General features: G+C 40.1%; 1 long non-coding RNA gene across 1 annotated transcript; it reads right to left on the bottom strand.

The window, feature by feature from the left end:
• Window positions 1-1,345: 1,345 nt before the first annotated feature.
• LOC117492059 lies at window positions 1,346-12,331 on the bottom strand. Its single transcript, XR_004556827.1, has 4 exons — window positions 12,317-12,331; window positions 11,853-11,893; window positions 11,660-11,687; window positions 1,346-1,543 (listed from the first exon to the last, which is right to left on the bottom strand). It is a non-coding gene; the product is annotated as an uncharacterized LOC117492059 (long non-coding RNA).
• Between the last annotated feature and the right edge of the window lie 70 nt (window positions 12,332-12,401).

The raw sequence follows: 12,401 nt of genomic DNA, 5'->3' as shown, positions 1-12,401 counted from the left end.
TGAACAGAGCTCAGAAGCAAAGTGTGAGAATTTACCGAATGCATTTTTTTATTTACTTATATTACATTTTTATGGATTATTTATTATTAATTTCATTGTATTGTTTTATCCATAACTCCATATATATCCATAACAAAGATTATTATTTTTATTACATTTGTATGGATTCTTTATACGTGGACACAGACTCTGCTCAGCTGCTCATGCATTTCATTTTAAAGACATCACAGAATCAGAATCAGAAAACCTTTATTCGTCCCAGAGGGGAAATGTACTTTTGTTCCAGCAGAAAGAGCCAAAGACAGCTTAACGTTAACTAAGAAGCATACAAACAAATATTAAAGACATTTTTTTTCTTTTTAAATGGCAGAATTTACAAAATACACATCCTGTAGCAGTTCTGAAGACAACACATCTTAAAGGTTTCAACAACATCTGAACACATTTCATAAAGACTACATGCACACAAAGCTTTAGCAGAGTTTCAATAACACCAGGCAGAGCTCCTTCAGAAGAGTTAGGAATCAACGGAAACATTTGAATGGATATTAAAAGTCTCCTATCATGCTATTTTTCGGCATATATTATGGGTCTCAGATAAATACAAATATATAAAAAACATGTCTATTAGGGGTGGGGGAAATAATCGATACAGCATAGTATCGCGATACTTTGCGTGGCGATATTGTATCGATGCACGGATGCCAAGTATCGATTTTTTATAATATCAACTGTAGCATATCCCTCCGAAAGATGGTCGTATATAAAACAGGAAGTTAAGACATGTATACAATTGCAATGAAAGTAACAAAAACAATGCCATCTCCTTTTCAGGTTCAAAGAACACACATTGGGTTATTTACATAAACTATTCATATTGCAAATACATGTTTTAACCAGGAAGGGAAGACGGACATGGATATGACCCGTGTGATTTGCAATATCGCAATATATCGTATCGCAATACTTAGCATATCGTAGAATCGCAATACTATCGTATCGTGGCTTAAGTATCGCGATAGTATCGTATCGTGGGGAGCCTGGTGATTCCCAGCCCTAATGTCTATGAAGTGTTTTGCTCAAAATACCAAACAGATCATGCATTTTAGAATCCCTCATATCCCTCTGTTCCAGCTCTGTTACTAAAGAGCTGATTCTGGGTGCGTATCTTTATACAAAAAAAAAAGAGGAGGGGAAGCTTTTGCCTGCTCAGAATTCTCCGGAGATAAAGCTAAACGCTGCGGTGATTAAACGCCATCATGTTCCAAACCACATCAAGGATTATTTCTGAAACAGTATATGGAGCTCATGGAGTTTTATTTTCTGACACTTTGTGAGTCTCCTGACACACCGGGGACACATATTTATGTATAAAAGACATCAAAAAGTGCATTTTGCATGATAGGAGACCTTTAAATGAACCCGGGGTGATGAACCCAGTGCTTTGATCACAGGGAGAACGTCTCCCCCCCAAACACAGGATTATGGGATGCCTGTGGACCATTTTGAGATGGACACGGGTCAACAGGTAACCCTCTGGGACCTGGAAGAGAAACAGGGAAATACTTTGGTTATAAAACCAGCAGTAGATTGTAGACGGGCTTCTTCAACTGATAGAGGAGAGTATTTGTTCTCACTGGATCAATACTCTCTGATCTGCTCTCACCTCTCTGTACTGTATATACAAACAGTGGTGTGAAGTAACCAAGTATATATACTCATGTGCTGTACTAAAGTACCATTTTGATGTACTTGTGCTCTACCTGAGTATTTAAAGGAGCCTCTAGTTCAGAATCCCTGCTGGTTGAACCTGTTATCTGAACGTATTCATGTTTATGTTAGGCTGACACCATCCTAGGTTAGTATACTGTATAGCAGAGGTTCTTCTGAATGCAGTCCCTCATCAGAACCACCTTTATTTCCAGATACGTTTACACACACAAGGAAGTGGATTTAGGCCTAGGCTCCACGGGAACGAAAACAGGTTGTATCCGCATATTTCTCATGCGTATAGCCCTTTAAGCTCGACGACGACGCCGTAACGGAAATGTAGAAACAGACCCTGCCAACGACAACGGGTCCAAAGGTGGATAGATCTGGGAACGGAGCACTCTGGGGGGTCCAACGGGGCCGTGTGGTCGCCTATACGGTCATCCGTTTCTGATAATGACGACGCAATAGCCCCGCCTCTCCCCGCCTCTGCTGCTCACCCCCGCAAAAGTACACTGCACACTGAATTCAGATTATTTATCTTTATCTCGATATGGACATAAACGCGAGTGAAGTCTAATCTGACAGGACGGAGACACGCAGCTCCTCCCGCTGTGATGCAGCGAGAGTCACACACTTCAAGTCAGATCATCACCCTTAGCTATTTTAATTACCTCTCAAACTAAACTAGTTATAAATATGTTTATTTTTACTGTCGAGTCATCATTACTGGATCAGCTGCTGCATGAGACAGACACTGACGCTGTGAGAAGAGAGGAGAAAGAGAGGCCAGGCTCTGTGTATTTTATTATTATATATCATTATATAGAGTCGTTATTCATTTGTTTTAAAGCTCAATAAATAACAAAGAAGACCTTTGACCGGCACTTTTATAATTTTGTCCGGAAGATTTAAACTTTAACACACGTTGACCGGCGAAAAACTCTGCCCGGTTCCGTCGGCCCCCACGGCGGAGAATAAACAGAAGTGCAGCCATGACAACCATTCTTCTTTGCTGCTTTTGTGGAGGAAGTTACAGCGCCACGTACAGGCTCGGCATATGTACTGCAGCTTTTCCAGCGGTTGGATGTAAACGGAGCCGTCTCGTGGAGCTTGACACAATCCGGTGTATATTGCGTGTGGGCGGAAGGTTTTTTGCGGTTGCGTTTGCGTTACTCCGATGCGTTTTGCCGTATGCGTTCCCGTGGAGCCGGGGCCTTAGTGTCTGGTGGTGCGAACATAAACAACATAAGAAAATAAGTTGCAATAGAAGGTCAAGAATATAAAGATAATAAAAATAAGTATTTTTAAGAAACTATTTACAATTAAAAAAAGAATAAGACAAGTATTTACACCAAATGTAAATGTGAATATACACAGAACCTTAAAAGCTACAACACTTAGCAGAATGAAAATATGACAATATATGTAAAACTACAGAGTTGTATTTTAAAGCAGGGCCGTTTCTAGCTTTTTGGGGGCCCCATGCAAGATGCTGTTTGGGGGCCCCATGCAAGATGCTGTTTGGGGGCCCCATGCAAGATGCTGTTTGGGGCCCCCATGCAAGATGCTGTTTGGGGGCCCCATGCAAGATGCTGTTTTGGGGGCCCCATGCAAGATGCTGTTTGGGGGCCCCATGCAAGATGCTGTTTGGGGGCCGTATGCAAGATGCTGTTTGGGGGCCCCATGCAAGATGCTGTTTTGGGGACCCCATGCAAGATGCTGTTTGGGGGCCCCATGCAAGATGCTGTTTTGGGGGCCCCATGCAAGATGCTGTTTGGGGGCCCTATGCAAGATGCTGTTTGGGGGCCCAATGCAAGATGCTGTTTGGGGGCCGTATGCAAGATGCTGTTTGGGGGCCCCATGCAAGACGCTGTTTTGGGGGCCCCATGCAAGATGCTGTTTGGGGGCCCTATCCTGTCCGGCAGTGGCTCAGTCAGTAGGGGCTTGGACTGGGAGCCGTAGGGTCGCTGGTTCAAGTCCCCGACCAGACCTAAATATGGAGTGTGGACTTCTACTTGGAGAGGTCCCAGTTCACCTCCTGCCCTGCCGTGGTGCCCTTGAGCAAGGCACCGGACACCCCCCTTCCCCCCCACTCCCATTGCTCCCCGGGCGCTGTACAATAGCTGCCCACTGCTCCTAGTACTAGACTCCTTGTACTAGGATGGGTTAAAAGCAGAGGCCAAATTTCACTGTGTGTGCTGTGTGCTCTGCATGTGTGACCATTAAAGAGGGTTTCATCCCTCCCTATTCTTCTATGCAAGATGCTGTTTGGGGGCCCCATGCAAGATGCTGTTTGGGTTAGCTCCTTCAGAAGAGTTACAAATAAATGGGAACATTTGATTGGATATTAAAGGTCTCCTATCATGCTATTTTTAGGCATATATTATGGGTCTCAGATATAAACAAATATATAAAAAACATGTCTATTAGGGGTGGGGGAAATAATCGACACAGCATAGTATCGCGATACCTTGCGTGGCGATATTGTATCGATGCACGGATGCCAAGTATCGATATTTTCTTTATATCAATTGTAGCATATCCCTCCGAAAGATGGTCGTATATAAAACAGGAAGTTAAGACATGTATACAATTGCAATGAAAGTGACAAAAACAATGCCATCTCCTTTTCAGGTTCAAAGAACACACATTGGGTTATTTACATAAACTATTCCAGGGTTCCTGCAGGTTTCGCCAACTCAAATTTAAGACTTTTTAAGACCTTTTTAAGACCACTTTGAATAGAATTTAAGACCTATTTCACGGCAAGAAAGTATGAAGGAAAATTGCTATGAAAGAAGAAATACGTCCCATAAATGTATTCATGTTCAACATAAGAACAATGACTGAACATAACAGCATAACAGTACAGAACTGTGTTAGCGTGTTAGACAAAAAGTGTGTATGTGTGTGTGTCTGTGTGTGCTTGTGTGTGTGTGTGTGTGTGTGTGTGGGCTGTGCAATTAATCATATTTTAATCGCAATTACGAAACAACATAATCGATTATTTTTGCTTTGCTAGGTTGTGACAGTGCACTACAACATATTTGATTAATTAATTTTAGTAAATTTAATTTATTTTTATTTATCATATTTGTATATGTTTAGTAGCTTGTGGAAGTGCGCTCCAAAATATTTGTTGATCTTGTTTATTGGTATTTATTATTTTTGATATTATTTATTTAAATGTATCATTTATTTAATTTATTTTTTCAGTTGAATTATACGTTCAGGGTAATCAACAGTTAAAAAGATACTGTCCAAATTATTATTTGTTTTAAAGTTCAATAAATGGATGTTTTCAAAGTCAATTAATAATTTTATTTAATAATTGTGATATCAATTATTGACCAAAATAATCGTGATTATGATGTTTGCCATAATCGAGCAGCCCTAGTGTGTGTGTGTGTGTGTGTGTGTGTGTGTGTGTGTGTGTGTGTGTGTGTGTGTGTGTGTGTGTGTGTGTGTGTGTGTGTGTGTGTGTGTGTGAGAGAGAGAGAGTGACAAGAGCTATATTCAGAGCGCTGCTGCCTTGGCTACAATCTTTCATCGTTGCTGTTGTATGATTGGTGTTTAACTACGGTATTTAGCGTCTACAGCACCTCCGCTTTTAGGGTTGACGTAGACCCAAACGTTGCCCGGAGGTCCCACTGTGTTGTTGCGGGAGCTGCTGCACTAGCTAACGCTACACTAGCTAACGCTACATTAGCCAAACAAACGCTAATTTATTTTGCAAAAGGTGCAGCGGGCTTTAAACACGTTCCCCTCCCCTGGTTTCAACCAAGCACTAAATTCGATGTTTTCCAACCAATAACGGTTGAACTTACACTTCCCCATATTTATTCGAAGATACATGAGTTTCTGACTGCCGCTAGCTGAAGCTTGGTTGCTAGGTTACTAGATGGGTGTTCTCCAATAAGGGGCCGGCGGAAACAAAGTTAGTGATTACTGGTTCCATGTTGATTTATTTCAATACAAATTGTTGGGGGGAACTGAAAGGCTATTACCGTACTGGTTACTTTGCAGCCCGGACATTTCCCCCAAAACACATTTAGACGCTATCGCAACACAGAAGTACCTTTCAAATCCGATCATTTTTAAGACCTTCTAAATCATATTTAAGACCTTTCTTATTTTTTTGGCCATATTTAAGACCTTTTTAAGGCCTTAAATTCATATTATCAAATTTAAGACTTTTTAAGACTTTTTAAGACCCCGCGGGAACCCTGTATTCATATTGCAAATACATATTTTAACCAGGAAGGGAAGATGGACATGGATATGACCCATGTGATTTGCAATATTGCAATATATCGTATCGCAATACTTAGCATATCGTAGAATCGCAATACTATCGTACCCTAACCCTAACCCTAACCTACCTAACCCTTCCTAAAGCTTTTAGTCTACTAACCCATCATCCAAGGGTAGTTTTCACCATCTGTAAAAAAGAATTTTTGGACGGACACTATAATTTACAGTTTTTTACTATGTAAAATCTGAATTTTCTATATTGATTCTGACACTTCTACATCCAACTCACAGATGTAACCTTGCTTTGATAAAAGAAATTATTCATATAACCCTTTTAGAAGTTAAGTTGTAGTCATTTGTTTTGGGCATGTCATTTTCGAGCCTGAAACATGAAAAACAGGCTAGGTGCTTAACAGGTTAAGAGGAAAACAGGCTAATTTCACGAAAACCAAGCAATTGAAACTTAAAAAGTATATTAAAAAGCCAAACAATAAGGCTCCTCTACCTCAATAAATGCAAGAGATGCAGCATTTTCTCAACAATGTATAATTTACATTTCTCATCTTCCTCAGACGTCACTCATTGTCAGCCCAACGATGATTTGGACTTTATAACCCCACAAACACAAGCCTCAGCTTTGCTATCATTGCAGTTTAGATGTGTTTATATCCTACATTTGATTCTTAAGCATATAATGCTTCACCGAACACAGGAGGGGGCTCGGCTGTCTACAAATAAAGACGGCTCATTTGAATTCTCCCCAAATATATTGAGGCTGAACCTGAACTTTCAGCTTGGGGGCCCTCGTGGGCATCCGCATAGTCCGCCTATAGGAAGAAACGGAGGGAGTGAAAGTGGAGGGCTGTAGTGTTTGGTCATGTTAGAGGATCAGCTGTATGAAGATCCAGGTGTGTGTTCAGGTGAGAAGAACACTGGAGCCTGGAGTTATGAAACAGAGTTAGTAAAGTTCAACTCCAGCTCAACGAACACAAACTACAATAACAGAACATCTAAAGACCAAAGCTAACTAGAAAATGCATTTCCTGCAGAAAATGCGTGCGAATGCTGTAAACTGTGAACATTTGTGGCTGAATTTAGCTGAAAATGCAGAAAAAGCTGAATATGTTATTAGCTGAATGGTAGCTGTTTTTAGCTACAAAAATGCAGAAAAAGCTTAATATTTAAAAGAAAAGGTTTAAAAAAACATGTATAGCCTTGATGTCCTGAAATAGCTGAATAATGTAATAGTTGAATGGTTTCTGCAGCTGAAAATAGGCTGAAGGAGTTAAATATCAGATGTAAGTAGTAGTGAATGAATTTGTATTAAGATGAGAAAAGAAAGTAAAAAGGCTTGGGAAAGCAGCAGAATAAACTACAAACTTTTGAACTAACTTGATGGTGAATTATCTGTCGCCATGGCAACGGAATTTGATGACACCCCATAATACGCTTAGATGTGTTGATGGCTGCATCGTTACCAAACCTGTGAAGTTTTGGGCCATTTCGAGCATTTTCACTGAAGTTATGAGAAAACCGTGTTTCATGTGAGCATTGTGTTGCCATGGCAACGGCATTTGAAGAAATCTCAAAACTGTTAGCACACATGTGAAGTTTGAGCACTTTTTGAACATTTTCATAGTAGTTATACATTACATTAGGAGGTTACATTACTCTCTCTCTTCTCTTGATCGCCCTCTCTCTTCTCTTGATCACCCTCTCAATCTTCTATCGCCCTCTCTCTCTTCTCTTGATCGCCCTCTCTCTCTTCTCTCTCTTCTCTTGCTCGCCCTCTCTCTCTTGATCGCCCTCTCTCTCCTCTTGATCGCCCTCTCTCTCTCCTCTTGATCGCTCTCTCTCTCTCCTCTTGATCGCCATCTCTCTCTCCTCTTGATCGCCCTCTCTCTCTCCTCTTGATCGCCCTCTCTCTCTCCTCTTGATCGCCCACTCTCTCTCCTCTTGATCGCCCACTCTCTCTCCTCTTGATCACCCTCTCTCTCTCCTCTTGATCGCCCTCTCTCTCTCACTCTTCTATCACCCTCTCTCTCTTCTCTTGATCGCCCTCTCTCCTCTTGATCGCCCTCTCTCTCTTCTCTTGATCGCCCTCTCTCTCTTCTATCACCCTCTCACTCTTCTATCACCCTCTCTCTCTTCTCTTGATCGCCCTCTCTCTCTTCTCTTGATCGCCGTCTCTCTCCTCTTGATCGCCCTCTCTCTCTCCTCTTGATCGCCCTCTCTCTCCTCTTGATCGCCCTCTCTTTCTCTTCTCTTGATCACCTTCTCTCTCTCCTCTTGATCGCCCTCTCTTCTCTTGATCACCCTATCACTCTTCTATCACCCTCTCTCACTTCTCTTGATGTGTCTGTGAGAGAGAGAGAGAGAGAGAGAGAGAGAGATAATTGTTACAGCTCAAATGCATTGCAATGACTTCCATGTTAAAAAAAGACTTTAAAAAGCTGAATGTTTTAAAAAGGATAACATATTTTGAAAAAGTTGAAAGTTTCCCCATCATGTGCTGAAAAGGCTGAATAGTTTGATATTTGAATGGTTCCTGCAGCTGAAATTAGGCTCAAGGAGTTAAATAAAGATATTAAATGTAAGTAGTAGTGAATGAATGTTTACAAACACCTGTGTGTGTAAACCCAGAGATGAAAGGTTACCATGGTGGCGACTTATGACGATTTACCAACTGCAGCACTGAGTCCCATTAAGAATGCATTGAGGATTATATCTGACAATTTTGCCACCTGTTCAAAAACTATGGCTCCTATCAAAAAATGACCAGACCGTGAGCATCAGGGAACCCCAATGAACTGATATATGTTGTTTTTTTTGGTTTTGTGTGTACAATGTGGAGATGGGAGCAGTTTGTCTAAAGTGTACTTCTCTCTGTTCTGAAGAAAGTTCCGGAAAGATTTAACATGGGAATCAATTGGGAGCTAGCTGGACTTTTTGTCTCTTCATGCCCTCAAGAGGCATTTTGTTTAATATTTTTTCTTCATATTTTTTTATTTTCCAACCTATGAGAGGTTTTCCTACGTTTTTCATGAAAAAATATGTCTGAGGAGTGTAGGGTTTGGGAATTATGGCAAGTTTCAAACATTTTTTGAGGAGAATTTGAAGCACCCCTCCACTCTGTTTTGAGATCAAAGCACTCTAGACTTAACGAGCTGCTCCATCCACACTAATGTTAAAATCTGAAAAAGGCCTCTCTACCAAGCTCCAAACTAAGTTAAATATCTCAAAAAGTGTAAAAGATATCAAAAATAAAAATTAATTTTGAATAGCTGAAGGTCTTGTGATCATTTGAAAGTTGGAATGAAGTGTCTAGCTGAAAGTATGTGGAAGGAGTAGCATTTGGCGCAAAGTGTAGGAAAAGAGGATTTGAAGGCATCTCCCATTGACTTCCATGTTAAAAAAAGAGTTTAAAAAGCTGAATATTTCAAGAAGTATAAAATATTTTTAAATATTTGAAGGTTTCCCATCGATTCCTGAACAGGCTGAATAGTTTAATATTTGAATGGTTTCTGTAGCTGAAAATAAGCTGAAGTTATGGAGTGCTAAAGTATTGGCTGAAATAATAATAATAACTAGAAAATGCATTTCCTGCATAAAATGCGTGCGAAAGCTGTAAACTGTGAACATTTGTGGCTGAATTTAGCTGAAAATGCAGAAAAAGCTGAATAAGTTATTAGCTGAATGGTAGCTGCTTTTAGCTACAAAAATGCAGAAAAAGCTTAATATTTAAAAGAAAAGGTTTAAAAAAACATGTATAGCCTTGATGTCCTGAAATAGCTGAATAATGTAATAGTTGAATGGTTTCTGCAGCTGAAAATAGGCTGAAGGAGTTAAATATCAGATGTAAGTGGTAGTGAATGAATTTGTATTAAGAAGAGAAAAGAAAGTAAAAAGGCTTGGGAAAGCAGCAGAATATTTTGACTGCAAACTTTTCGACTAAAACCATACGTCACCAATAATGTATAAAATATGTGGAACCTGTTGAAGTCAGTATGAAGTCTCCATCAGACAGAAAATAATAGGCTGAGACAGTCTGTTAAAGTCCAGTCTGTCAGTGTTTGTTTCTGTTCCTGAGCACCTACTCATAACACCCAATCATAACACCTGTGTGTGTGTCCAGAGATCAAAGGTTTCCATGGTGTCTGTTCTGATTAGATGATGTGACTCAGGTGTGTGTGTGTGTGGCTCCAATCTGCCCATCAACACCATGACAACCAACTGCAGCACTGAGTCCCATAAGAATGCATTGAGGAGTATATCTGACAATTTTGCCACCTGTTCAAAAACTATGGCTCCTATACAAAAATGGCCAGACCGTGAGCATCAGGGAACCCCAATGAACTGATATATGTTGTTTTTTTGGGTTTTGTGTGTCAAATGTGAAGATGGGAGCAGTTTATCTAAAGTTGACTTCTCTCTGTTCTGAAGAAAGTTCCGGTCAAATTTAACATGGGAGTCTATTGGGAGCTAGGTGGACTTTTTGTCACTCTGATCACTATTGGGCCAGAACGGTGTGTCCGTTTGATATGATGAAGGCAATTGAGCAGGCCAGACTAATAATGCTCCTGAAATCTTTTGAAATTATTTGAATAGATTGTATATTTTGGCTCTGAGAGCAGTTTTAAAATATGTTTTCCGAAGATTTTTAAGACCCTCTACACTCTAAGTGATGATGTCACGCACTCTAAAATCTAAAACAGCCTGTACATTTACCAAAACTCAAACGTTGATAACTCCAAAACCGTAAAAGATATCAAAAATAAAAGTCAAGTTTGAATAGCTGAAGGTCTTGTGATCATTTTAAAGTTGGAATGAAGTCTGTAGCTGAAAGTATGTGGAAGGAGTAGCATTTGGCGCAAGGTGTAGGAAAAGAGGATTTGAAGGCATCTCCCATTGACTTCCATGTTAAAAAAAGAGTTTAAAAAGCTGAATATTTCAAAAAGTATAACATATTTTTTTAAAGTTGAAGGTTTCCCATCGATTCCTGAACAGGCTGAATAGTTTGATATTTGAATGGTTTCTGTAGCTGAAAGTAAGCTGAAGTTATGGAGAGCCAAAGTATTGGCTGAAATAATAATAAGCAAAAAGAATAACGATTTGAAGTACTATAGTGGAATGCTGTGGCACAGCATTCGCACTAATAATAAGGGGAAGAATAAAGATTCGAAGAACTATAGTGGAATGCTGTAAACAGCATTCGCACTAAATATTCAGATTACTGGGAACCTCTGAGTTCGTTGTTGATTTCCAATGGATTATTAACGAGTTAACATGTGACAGCAGTACCAGCCAATCACAGCAGAGCGTGAGACATTGATCACAGCAGATTAACTGATATATAATTACATATATTTCTTTAGTTAACATTTTTTATTTTCAGGTTATGGTGACACATCTTTGTTCTTAAGAAAAGCTTTAAGTACAATTGATTGTTTTTGTTCATTTAATATTGAAGGCAGCCAACAGGAAGTCTCAGCTGCAGCCTTCTTTCATATTTTCCAAAATGCCTCCTCGCTCCTCTGTACGTCTCAAAGTCGCCCCGTAATAAATAAACTGTAAACAAATAAAACCTGAGCTTACAGGTTTCTCTTGAATCCCAGAAAACACTGACTAATAACTACATTTTATTCTGTAGTGAAACCTCAATAAATAAACTTCACACGGTACGACCTCTCACCTTTCTGTGTGTCTTCACTTCCTGTCACCTGAGAGGAGAAGGAGAGAGAGAGAATAATGATGATGATAAAACATGAAGAGCAACAGACAGAATGATGAAGAGAGAGAAACAAGAGTGTTGTTTTCCTCTGAGGTCATGCTCCATGAAAGAATTTAGTATCTTGCTGAATGGATGATATGGTTTCAGTACTCACAGGTCTTCTGGATCGTGGCTCTGATCGGCTCGTCATTGATCCTGTAGGGATGAACACAATCCAACAGTTTTAGATCAAGTTTAAAATAAGTGTTTGTTCTTTGAGTCAGCTTCAGAGTCCTGACCTCATGCTTTACATCCCATCATATCTTCTCTGCAAACACTACGACTGCCTGCCACAGCTCTCAGCTGCATTACAGGAAGTAACCAGTCATTAGAAACTAAAAACATCCCATAAAAATAGACTACCTTTCCCACTCTTCTGTAAAACCCCATATGTCTGTTAGAGAGTAGATTACTAAAGTGTGGCTTTGCATTTCCAGCTGGCCTTCTATAGTTGATGGAAGAATGAAAGAGCCTGCAGTCAGTGGGTAACATCACTGATCTGTTGTGATTCCCCAGTGAGAGAAACACCTCCCTGTGTTTCATACAATACTGCTGAGCCAGCAGAGACCCCTTACTGACCTGAGGGTCTCCAGTCTGCAGTCTGGACTCTCCAGAAGATCTCTCAGCAGCTCCACTCCTGAATCCTGCAGAGCGTTCTTACTCA

The sequence above is a fragment of the Trematomus bernacchii genome, unplaced genomic scaffold (assembly GCF_902827165.1).
Source record: "Trematomus bernacchii unplaced genomic scaffold, fTreBer1.1, whole genome shotgun sequence".
Classification (NCBI taxonomy): Eukaryota; Metazoa; Chordata; class Actinopteri; order Perciformes; family Nototheniidae; genus Trematomus; species Trematomus bernacchii.
The sequence above is the reverse complement of the archived record's forward strand: the minus strand, read 5'-3'. Positions and strand labels throughout refer to the sequence as shown.